The sequence below is a fragment of the Macaca fascicularis genome, chromosome 8 (genome assembly GCF_037993035.2).
Source record: "Macaca fascicularis isolate 582-1 chromosome 8, T2T-MFA8v1.1".
Classification (NCBI taxonomy): Eukaryota; Metazoa; Chordata; class Mammalia; order Primates; family Cercopithecidae; genus Macaca; species Macaca fascicularis.
This window is the reverse complement of record NC_088382.1, coordinates 4,183,385-4,195,529: the sequence shown is the minus strand read 5'-3', so window position 1 is coordinate 4,195,529 and position 12,145 is coordinate 4,183,385. Positions and strand designations below refer to the sequence as shown.

General features: G+C 39.4%; 1 protein-coding gene across 2 annotated transcripts in view; it reads left to right on the top strand.

The window, feature by feature from the left end:
- The window catches only part of CSMD1 (CUB and Sushi multiple domains 1), a 2,045,798-nt gene that overhangs the window by 1,173,201 nt on the left and 860,452 nt on the right, over positions 1 to 12,145 (top strand). The gene's annotated exons all lie outside the window — the stretch shown is intronic.

Genomic DNA, 12,145 nt, shown 5'->3' with positions numbered 1-12,145 from the left:
CATCACAGTGAAACCTCCCTAAATATGAAAGAGTGCTAGCATTTTCGTATGACATTTCATATTTAATAATTTTAAAAAGAAGTGTTTACTCTTAAACAATAGTTTTGAAAATCAGATTAATCACTGTTGCTCGTTTTATGGTGCTAGGTTAACAGCACTGAAATCTTTACAATTCTCATTTTATTAAAGCCTGTGTCAGGTTTTAATTGAAACCCGGTGTCATTTTATTGAAATCATTTATTCAATTTTGCTCATCCAACAGTTTAGATCTTAGAGCTCTGCTGTCCAATATATTGTGAGCCACCAATGTGAGCCACAGCTCATTTTAATTATCTAGTAGCCAAATTAAAAGGAGTAAAAAGATACAGGTAAAATTAATTTTAATATACATCGTTAACCCAATATATAACAAATGCTATTTCAGCACATAATCCATAGAAAAACATTAATAAAAATATTTTACATTATGTTTTTCCTGTGAAGTCATAGAAACGCATTCCATATTTTGCCCTTGCAGTGCATGTTAATTCAGACTTATCATGCATTAAGTGTGTAGTGGCTGCCTGTGGCTAGTGGATAATGCATGAGATATTGCACTTAGGGGACAGAGGTGCAGAATGAAAAGTTTCACAAGATTGTATAATGTCTATCCATCTTTCCCACTGAGAGCTTTACCACTCCGAGCTTTGGGAGGGAAATCGCTGTCATTTGAAAAACTTCGCACATAGTACCTGAAAACCTCTCAGTATTCCTAGGCTCTTGTGCCCATTTGCTAACATAGAATTAAGGAAAGGAGTCAGCAGGTTTTTTGTTTTTTGTTTTTTGTTTTTGAATTTCTTTTTCGGATAAATCAACAACTCTGTCTGGATAGAGTAGGCATCGTCTCCAAAGCTATAGGTATTTCCATTGGAATGTTTTACTCGGCTGCTGAATGAGATATTTCTTCAGACATAGCATGAGGAGACTAATTTCACTGTGACATTTTTATTTTCCACAAATCACCTAACACCAGGATGAAGACTGAGATATCAGACTTTGGGCAAAGGGAAAATTCAGTTACAGTGACTGGAAAAATAAAAATTATTAGATTTAAAAACTCTTTGAAAACTAAATTATTTGATGTGTTTGTATAAAATTACCAGAGATGTAAAGGTAGAATAAAAAACAAATATTTAATCCTTACAATGAAACTGAGGATTAGACAACTATTTAAATTAAGTGAATTTAAAGATTTTAAAAATTGCCATCTTTATGATCAAGTCATTTTTAACATGTTTATGTTAAACTGACCAAGACTGACAAAAATATTTGAAAGAAAAACATATGTTTATTTTTGTTAAAAAGTTTTTTGATTCAAGCGTAAGTTAAATAGTTCAAACATATATCCATTGCATAAAAAGTGTAAATGATTTTATAGTTTTAAGTTACACATTATTTTTATAAAAATGTTATTTCATTCAAGCATAAGTGGTTCAAATATATATCCATTGCATTATAATTGTAATTTATTAAGGTATACTTTATAACAAAGTTATTTGATTTAAGCATAAGCTAAATGGTTCAAAAATACATTCATTGCATAAAAATTGCAAATGTTTTATACCTCCTTTCCTAAATGTTTGCATAAGAAATATCATCTCTTGTCTTGAAATCTAAGAATATTTAACTTTCCTTTAAATAATGCAACCAGGATTAAAAATGAGGGCACTGGGTCCCTGTTACACATACAAAAGATGGTTTGCAGGAGAAAGGGATTCTAGACATTTTCAGGCAAAACTGCATTAGTTTGAAGTTCTCAGCTATTTTATTTACTTATTTTTTACCTAAACTAATAACACACCAATATTGCAAACCGTGAGTTCTCTGATGTAGTAAAGGTAAATAAAGAAGCTATAAAGACACAAGCCATAGTTTATATCTTTGGGATGACAATCATTTGTATGAAAGGGCCATGAGATCACAGGTAATTTATTCCTCTTGAAATCTCTTCCATGACCATGGGGAAATCATAAACTACTGATGCTGAATTATATTTTCAGCTGACTCAGCCTTCATAACCAAAGCGAACCTGGGCAATATACTAAAAAAGTTGATTCAACTTTTGCTTAGCCCAGTAATAGAATACCAGTAAGTCTTTACTTATTAGCTCTGCACAGTGAGTTACTCTAGTACTAATTTAGACACATGAAATTCTAAATACCACATGCATAGCTCATCTTATGTGCCTACTAAAAAAAATAAGCCTATAGTTCGGTTCCACAGATCCACTACCCATCCTTTCTTTATTCTCAACAAACCTGTATTTCCAGTTTGGTGCCACACAAAACCCAAAGGACTTTCGGGTGTCCCCTGCCCAGGAGGAAGTCATTGTGGTGACTGTGAAGCTGGGAAGACATAAATGAAGATAGAATGGAATGAAGCAAGGGCAGGTAGCGGGTGAAGGAAGGTGATGCCCTGAGAAAAAAGTTACCAGTAAACCCATGAGCTGATAGAGGAGGAAGCAAAGAGTTGCCTGTTGGGGAAGACATTAATTAACTTTACTGTGCATGAGTACCTAGCAGCTCTTTTCTGAAATGTCCATCCTAAAATTACAGTGAGGAATACCCATTATTATTTGTGGCATTGTTCTTTTTCTGGATATTCAAACTAAAAAATACCCAAGGTTTCAGATTCTTTCTACTGCTTGCTTCGTAGATACAGTTTAACGACTTTTAATGTACTTGATGTCAAGATTTCAGGGATATTTAAAACACCTGTTCTTCCCTGTGGACACAAGCTCTTACAAGGGTAAATGTCTCTATAAGGGATGCGTCTAGTGGCTAAGCAGTGGAAGCAGACATGTGGCACGGTGTGTAGTCAAGGAATGAAGTGACTAGCAGCACTTCAGTGATTCAAGGGATGGCTCAGAAAGGAGAATTTTTGTCTTTGTTCTTAAAGGACAAAAATTGTCCAGAAAAATCGTGGAGAAAACATAGGACATTTCAGGAGGAGTTAACAGCATGGGTCAAAAGGCAGAGATGTGAGACCACATGGTGTTCTGATGAACTGTGATGCGGTCGTTGTATTACAACCAGAGCAAAAAGTGTGAAGGGAAACATGAGAGAAGGGCCTGGAAATGTCAGAAAACCTCTCCATGTTATCTCCATCGTGTCCAGCTTCTCGACACACAGAGCATGGTTTTTACCTTCTCGGTATGCCTTTCCTGTATTCCTTGCCATGACTAACTGTTTCTCTCATTAAACTTTTTTTTTTTTTGAGACAGTCTCACTCTGTCACACAGGCTAGAGTGCAGTGGCACGATTTCAACTCACTGCAACCTCCCGCTCCTGGGTTCAAGCAATTCTCCTGCCTCAGCCTCCTGAGTAGCTGGGATTACAGGCGTGCACCACCATGCCCAGCTAATTTTTGTATTCTTAGTAGAGACGGGGTTTCACCACGTTGGCCAGGCTGGTCTCGAACTCCTGACCTCAGTGATCCACCCACCTCGGCCTTTCAAAGTGCTGGGATTACAGGCGTGAGCCTCTGCACCCGGCTCCTACTAGACTTTAATGGAACCAAATTTTTCCTATCATCTAGTGGCATTGTAGCCATATAATTATGCATCATAGCAGAATGCATAATCCACATGTGCATGTGTGCGGTGATGCTGCTGTATGCAAAGCTGCGCTGCCAGTCTTAGACGAGTCTCGCACACCCACTTATGTACAGTGTGTAATACTTGAGAATAATCATAGATGACTGTGTTGCTGGTTAATGTATTTCCTATACTCTTGATTGTTATTTTAGTGTGTACTCCTTCTGCTTTTAAAAAAGTTAACTTAGGGATGGGTGCCGTGGCTCACACCTGTAATCCCAGCAGTTTGGGAGGCTAAGGGGGTTGGATTGCCTGAGGTCAGGAGTTTGAGACCAGCCTGGCTTACATGGTGAAACCCTGTTTCCACTAAAAATACAAGGAAGTAGCCAGGCATGGTGATGGGCACCTGTAATCCCAGCTACTTGGGAGGCTGAGGCAGGAGAATCGCTTGAACCTGGGAGGCAGAGGTTGCAGTGAACCAAGATCGTGCCATTGCACTCCAGCTTGGGCAACAAAAGCAAAACTCCGGCTCAAAAATTAAAAAAAAGTCAGAACACCTTCAGGCAGGTCCTTAAGGAGGTGTTCAGAAGAAGGCATTGTTGCCTATAATCCCAGCACTTTGGGAGGCTGAAGTGGGCAGATCACCTGAGGTCAGGAGTTGGAGATCAGCCTGGCCAACATGGCGAAACCGCGTCACTAAAACAAAACAAAACACAAAAATTTGCCGGCTGTGGTGGCACATGCCTGTAGTCTCAGCTACTCAGGAGGCTACGGCAGGAGAATAGCTCGAACCTGGGAGGCAGAGGTTACAGTGAGCCAAGATTACGCCACTGCACTCCAACCTGAACGAGAGAGCAAGACTCCATCTCAAAACAAACAACAACAACAAAAACAGCAACACAACAACAACAAACAGAAGAAGGCATTGTTATCATAGGAGATGTCAGTTGCACGTGTGCTGTTGACCCTGACAACCTTCCAGTGGGACAAGATGTGAAGTTGGAACACAGTGATATTGATTGTCCTGACCCTGTGTGGGCCTAAGCTAATGTATACGACTCACTTTTAGTCCTCCTTTGGTACTCAGTTCAAATGCCATATATCTAAGAGGAACTCCTCTTAGATCACTGTGTCCTATTCTGAGCTCACATATCCTACACGGATTTCTACCTTCCCGTTAGCCACATGGTCTGGGAAGTGTGTTTACACGGCTGGCCCCTGACTCAGCAAACATATGGTTTACATATAGCACCCAGCACTTTGCAGAGAGCACTTCGTACAAGACGTTCAAATTAAACTGACCAGGGTCAAGATCATACAGCAGCGCATCTGTCCCTGAAGTAAACGAAGAATCACTGAGCATCTTACGTGGAAATGTACTCGAATGAGATTTCTCTATCTGTGAAGATGACTGTGATGTTCAAGTGGAAAGTAGGTTGAAGGGATTCAAGTCTGGAGACAGCAGTTAAGGAAATGAGATGAATTATTCAAGGGAGAGGCGAGGCTATGCCGTGTCTAGTACACTCTGCCTCTATTATAGCACTCTAGATCCCTGCTTGGTTTAATTTACCGCTTTCAAAATCACCGTCAGGCCAGGTGCGATGGGTCACACCTGTAATCTCAGTACTTTGGGAGGGCGAGGCAAAAGGATTGCTTGCATCTCTACAGAAATTTTTAAAATTAGCCAATCATGGTACCACATGTGCCTGTGGTCCCAGTTTCCCAGGAGGCTGAGACTGGAGGGTCACCTAAGAGCCCCAGGAGGCCGAGGCTGCAGTGAATTGTGATCGCTGCACTGCACGTATGTATGTGTATATATGTGTATATATGTTACACATGTTAGCATTTATATGTTTGTGTGTGTGTTTGTGTGTGTGTAAAAATCGCCTTAACTTTTTGAGCTCCAACATTCTTTGGAGAATAGAAAGAGCAGTGCCACTGAAGAGTGAAGATGAAGTTGGAAGCACTTCTACTTCCAACTTTCTCTACCTTATTGACGAAATATTAATCTAAACTTGACTTTTTGGAGCAAAACAAAGAGGGTGGCTATAATGATAAAATGAAATGATATAAATCTCCTACCTGAAATGATATAAATCTCCTACCTGAAATGATATAAATCTCCTACCTGAAATGATATAAATCTCCTACCTGTCACTCTCTAGTCTCTTCATAGCTTCCTGTGACTTATTCATGAGGTGAGAAGTTCCTTATAACTGAAAGGTATGAAGCAGAGGTGCTTGACTACACAACCCAAAGGGGGTTGTCCGTAGTGTTAACCTGGGAGACATTGAGCCTCACCGTGGGTGGATTCATCCTCTGATGTCAGATTCCTTTCCACCTCCCAGGCAAGCAAATCTTTCCCCAATCTCTTCCTACAATCTTCTCTCTACTGTGCCTTAAGATACGAAGCTGTGCCATTTTCCTACAAACAGCAAATGTTTTACTGTCAATCTGGATGTCAAAAGAGAGTGATAAATAATTGATATCAGCTTTTTCCCCCTCTTTTGAAGTTTGTCAACTACCAAACCCTTATCAGAAGGGTGTGAGTGTGGGCATGTGTGGTGGTCTTGCTTTCAAGTTTGCAGGAGGGAAGTGTGAGCAAGGCTGTTAAATCATGCAAGTGATCTTGTCATTCACAGTAGTTAAACAGTGACTCAAAGGGAAAGAGGGACGTAGGTCGGGTGTTTTGGGTTCGTACCAGGTGTGATTTATCACCATCTATTTTGATCAAACTCCTGGTTGCATTTTCCATCTCACTTGCTCTGTTGACTGCCATTTCTTCAGAAGGTCATCATTGCTGTCATTAGAGGATGCTAGGCGTCCCTTGCTGTGAGGACCCATGGGACCCTGTTTCTCCCTTTTCTAGCATTTTCATACCTGCACTTTCCTCATATCTTTATGCTGGCCAGTCTGCTGTCTTCTTGGGGTAAGCCTACCCCGGTCTAATCTGCAGTTGTATCTCTGGTGCCTAACAAAGCATTTAGCACATACATTGAGCTCACTGGATAGCTGATCCATGAGGAGTTAATTAAGAATAATTGTTTTCTGAAACTCAGACTTCCCTCCAAGAGTAAACATTTGGAAACCTTAGGAAGGGCTTTAGCTCTCTCACATGAGGGAGTTTCTTTGGAACATGTGTATGTTCTTCTCTCCCATTACACCCTGTGGCTCTGAATGGAGAGGGTGAGGCAGCTGTGCTGCGTGGACCCTGGGGCTGCATCTTGGGGTAGGCTATGCGTTTTCATGGAGGAGCCGCTGTGGAGAGGGTGTGGTCAGTAAGGAAGCACTCCCCTTAGCTGAAACTCTCTTTGGGTACTGGGTTCTCAGGAGCCCCGAGGGGCCTCTCAGGGAATAGCATGGTGACAGGCTGGCTGAGCCCGGACCTCCATCCCTAATTCAAGCTGAATAGAACAAGAGTCGTGCTTTGAGCTTCAGTGGAAGGTTTTAAAATAAAGTAAAAATGTGCTTTTTCTTCAAACACAAGTAAGTACACCAAAGATACCAAAAGAACCCACTTAGCTAATGCCAGCTTTTTGTCTAATAGTTAGCAGGACTGACTCTGCATCTTAGTGTGAAAGTCCTGAGTGTGAAGCCATGAAGGGCATGCTCCAGACACAGGGAGAGCTGGGCTTGGGGTGGCCAGATGCACGTGCTTATTAAACATTCCTGACTTTGGTCTGCACTGGGGCTTTGGAAGACCTCTGTGTCTGGAAGTTATTTCCCCTTAACTCTTTATTCTGAAACTCGGCGTACCTTCCGAGAGCAGAGAAGTGGAAAGTTCCATTAAAGAAGAGCTTTAAGTTTTAAAACATGGGAGCGTTTTCCTAAAATGCCAGATGAATATTGCCTCTAACTGTTCTGTGACTCTAAGTAAAGAAGATGGACAGGCACGGTGGCTCACGTCTGTAATCCCAGCACTTGGGGAGGCCAAGGTGGGTGGATCACAAAGTCAGGAGATTGAGACCATCCTGGCTAATGAGGTGAAACCCCGTCTGTACTAAAAATACAAAAATTAGCTGGGCATGTTGGTGCCTGCTTGTAGTCCCAGCTACTTGGGAAGATGAGGCAGAAGAATCACTTGAACCTGATAGGAGGAGGTTGCAGTGAGCCAAGATCACACCACAGCACTCCAGCCTGGGCAATAGAGCAAGACTCCATCTCCAAAACAAACAAACCCAGAAGATATGACCACTTATTTGGAGATCCTTTCCAGAGTGGACAACTGGCCGTTTTCATTGGGGAGGGAGAGGGGTGGTCTGTTTGTACCCAAGGAACACATGTCCCTTCATCATGAAAAGCTCTCTAGAAGATCTTCATGTCTCTTTTCCAGAGACCTCATCTCAACAGACTGTCTTCCTTCACCCTGTTTCTTTCTCTCTTGTCATCTCCTAAAATTGTTTTTTCTTTACAACACAATGAGAAGCATAGTTTGAACCTGTTTGATCATTTATTTGTTGGTTTATCTTTCTCTTGATTTACTGCCTAGAATAGTAGAATAGGGAGGACCATATAGAATTTATGAGGTGTGGAAAGTGAAATATCTAGTGCCCCCTTACTCCTGAGAAATGTGTTCCAAGACCCCTGGTAGACACCTGAAACCACAAACAGTACCAAACCCTGTATACAGTATACCATATTTTTTAAAAATTATGGATACATATTAGGTATGCATATTTTCAAGGTGATAATTTAATTTCAGGTGATAATTTAATACATTCCCATGATTTGTAAAGGTAAAATCAGCATAACTGAGATATCCATCATCTTAAATTTTTTTTCCTTTATATTAGAAACATCCAAATTATTCTCTTCTGTTTGGTACATTATTATGAACTGTAGTCACCCTACTATTCTGTTAAACACTTGGCCTTATTTCTTCCAGTAACCTGTATATTTGTACTTATTAACTGCACATAAACATCTGTGAGGAAGTTTAATTTATAAATTAGACACAGTAAGAGATTAATAATAACAGCTACTAACACAAGAGAACAATGATAACTATATGCAATAATAAAAGTTACGTGAATGTGGTCTGCTTCTCCATCTTTCTCTCAAAATATCTTTTCCTGCTGTCCTCACTTATTTTCTGACAATGGTTAACTGTGGGTAGCTGAAAACACAGCAAGGGAAACTGCAGAGAATGAGGAACAACTGGCCAGTTTAATGTGGAGGAAATGAATTCACAGTAACCAGGATCGAATGTAACGCGTGCCCTTCTGTATGAAAAGTCTTGATTCTCCCAGATGCAGAGAGCACAGAAGGAAGGTTTTTATCCAGTCTTGTTTTCTTTAAGACGGAGCCTGTGATTCTTGTGTTAATATAGATGGAGACCTAAAGGTGAGGGCAGGCTTGTCAGGAAGGCACCATTTTCCTGAACAGAACCAACCCAGGGGGACCTCGTAACAGACAATCTCTTACTGCCGTTTTTAAGTTTGATGCTGTAATGCTTTCATCAAGTAAGCCTACTGGAGGAATAAATGAGATTTCTAGTCCAGTGAATTATTTGTTCTTTTTCCTCTTTCCATTTACTCTTGATGATAATTTAATGTAATAAGTGTGGAGCATCACTGGCTCTCATTTCTCGGCCGCACGCTGGGATTCAAAGGCTAAAATTTAGCATTCGGAGACCCGTTCGCTAGCTCGCTACTATAGATCAAAAGAACAATGTGGTTTTATGACTCTCCGTGTTATGTACGTGAGAATCTCCAAGTCCAAAGAATCCAGAGTATGAAAAAGTCACCCTCATTGATAAGATTTTTGGGAGGATATTGTCTAGGTTGTTTTTTTTTTTTAATTTTTTTTTAAGTCTAGCAGTGGTAGACATTTTTAAATCATATTAATTTTTATGTAATTTCAAAGCACTATTTATTTTTCCAAAGACATTAGTTTTTTTTTTCTTTTATTTTGTTTGATATCTTGTTGAAACATAATCATACACACATTTTAGAGTTTACCTTTTATATTTACACAGAAACCTGAGGGACTGGCAAAATATCTGTCAGTATATTATACCATCAATATAATTAATCTCAATTCATTCCAGATGTAATTTCATCTGTAAGTTTTAACACAATTCTCTAACCCCTGATGCATTCCTAAAATGTGTGATTTGTTCAAAAGTGGACTGATACTCAACACTATTGGTTATTCTTTCTTCTGTTATCAATGACACATCCTCAGACATTTTCCCCAAATTGTATGGTATTCTATGTTCCCATAAAAGGAGAGCAAAGAAAGCAACTATGTTGATGTGGGACTATAGAAACTTAACACTTCTTACCCTATATCTGGGAGAAATACTAAGCAAAATATCTCCTGTGTCTAATTATTTTCTGGAAAAAAATGTACAGCTCAAATACCAGGGGACATTTAGTCTTTTTCCCAAACATCTTCCCAAAGATCTTCATCTTCCTTTCTACCATTGCTTAGTTTAGTCTCATAATGATACTGTGTAACAATTTTAATTTAATAATTATTATGCAGATGATTGTGTTTCAAAGATCACTTTTTTGGGTGGCTGACTTCAGAAGTAATGAGAGCGTTGGTTTTTAAAGCCATTTATTTTCATTTCCACCATGACTTTAAATAATTAACACAAGTGGGTCTGTCCAGTATGAAGAAGTGAGTCTGATTGTTCATGGTACTGGAGTTGGCTTGAAATAATCACGCAATGACGAATAAATAGAAAATCGTGGCAGAACAGCCCATTGGAAATGCAAGTTGTGGATTCATACCTAAGTTAAGATTTCTACTCCAGAATCAGCGATCATCACAGGGCTAAGCTAATGTCTCCATCTCAGCACTATTCACATTTGGGGTTGGATAGTTCTCTGTTTGGGAGAGTGTTCTGTGTGCTGTGGGATGTCCAGCAGCACCCATGGCCCTATCACTAGGTGCAAGCGGCATCCACCCTGATATCACAACCATAAGTGTCTCCAGGTAGCGTCAAATGGCCTCAAGGGAGGGGGGATGAAATCGGCCACAGTTGAAAGCCACAGAGTGTGCAAAGTCAATATTTCAAGCCAATTCTATCATGCTCTAGTGATGACAGGTGTTTACTTTTAAGGTTCCTCTCTGATATAGTATAATATGTAAGAGGTAAAGCTATCTGGAGTTGAAGATGTCCTTGGTCAGATAACTGGCTCTGGTTTGCAGGAACTGAGTAGAAAGAACAAATGACTCATGGTTCAGATGCAGAATTTCAGAACTAGGTATAAGCCAGATCGCATTCCTACTTGGAATGCAAATGAGCCGACGTGCTGGGAAACACATCGAAAGTGTCTTGCAGTTTGCATCTTGCCATAAACGCTGGGGGTACCTGAATCGGGGCTGAGCTGGTACGTTAGTGCAAAGAACATGGGGTCTGACCTCAAGCTCTTTCTTCAGAGCGTTTGAAACACATTTTGCAGGATAGTAAGCATCAGCTTTATTTTAAAGACACTTTTATTCCGTCGCATCAATCTGTTGAACTGTTCTCCTTTTACTTAGGTAAGAATCACATATTTCAGGGTCTTACATTTCTCAGAAAAGACTCAGAAGCAGGAGACTTAACAAGTAAGAACAGTAGCAAAAAGGAAAAGCGATCACTTTCTCTTCTTTATCTCCTGTCTGATAGAAAACCTAAACTTCAAAACTTTCAAGAAGGCATACTTTAAATTTATTCAGTAACAGAAGACTTTAATAGAGCAAGATCATTTTCTGTTGTTTCTCGTTCCCTCATCCCCCCAGAAACGGACCATGGACCATGTGGTATAGAAGGAGTGAGCAGTTGAATATTGGATAGCCCAGGCCTTTTAAGCCACTTCCATATCTCTTTATAACTAACATACTGTGTTCATTATTGGATACAGGCAGTTTGAAGAATTTCTTTTTAAAGTATCTTAAAATTATTGTTAAATTGTGTTACAGAATCCTACGTTGTGTATATTAGAGTAGATGAATTAGTCTTCATATTCGTCCCAGCCCTTCTTTTAATGCAGATAAAAGTCTAAGACATATGATATTGCTAAACCCCATGCTTATAGACTTAATTAAAATAATTCTTTTACAGGCCTCTAGGGAAAATATCACCTCCTTAAATCTCTTAGACTATTTATTCAAATCATTTGCATAATCAAATTTACTTGTGGTATAACTGATCATATGATATCTTAGCAGATATTAAAGGTTATACAATTAAATGTATTTGCATGGATAACAATTTGATTGCTATCTTAATGATGACAAGACAATTTCACCCTCTTTTTTTATTAGCAAGGATACCTGACTGAAGTAAAAATATGTCATGAATTTCTTTGAAACATAATTGCATTGCGATTTTAGTGGGAACATATGTGAAAGTCTTCATCTAGTTTAAAAAAAGAAAACTAGCTTAAAATACAATTTTATTGGTATATTAGCCTTTATACAACACTCAATTTTTAAATGCCATCACAATACCCCGTTAAGTAATCTAAGAGTTAATTCCAAATTTCCTCCCAAGAAATTGCACTGCCTCTTCCCTTTACCATGATAGATACCTGATGTTATCAAAGAGGACAAAACACATTATCACAGCCACAAAAG